Source organism: Jatropha curcas, chromosome 5 (genome assembly GCF_041381405.1).
Source record: "Jatropha curcas cultivar XTBG-Jc1 chromosome 5, XTBG_Jcur_1.0, whole genome shotgun sequence".
NCBI lineage: Eukaryota > Viridiplantae > Streptophyta > Magnoliopsida > Malpighiales > Euphorbiaceae > Jatropha > Jatropha curcas.
In genome coordinates this window covers 18299576-18299987 of record NC_143155.1, presented here as the reverse complement: position 1 = coordinate 18299987, position 412 = coordinate 18299576, and positions in this window count along the sequence as shown.

Genomic DNA, 412 nt, shown 5'->3' with positions numbered 1-412 from the left:
CTGTAACTAACATACTCGCAGCATAATAACTCAACCAAGTAAACTCCCTCTCATACTCAGCTACAGTCCTATGATCCTGTCTCAGCTGTAGAAACTCCTCTATCCTGGCATCCACATAGGTAGATGGAACAGTGAATACCCAAATTTTGAGGCTCAGAAAGCCTGTTTTCCCGGACTGCAAACAGTCCGGCCGGACCGGAGGCTATTTCGGAAGTTCACCGAAAATATGTCAATATGGTACTTAAAACGTCCGGAATATCACGAGGATCGCGGAACAGGTCCCGGAATATTTTTCGGAGGTCCGGAACTCCCAAAAAGGCCCCCGGAGCGAGGCACGGTGTCCACACCGGCCACGGCGGCAGCAGCCGCCCAGCCTGGGCGGCACCTGCCGCCCCACTTCCTAGGCAAGGCC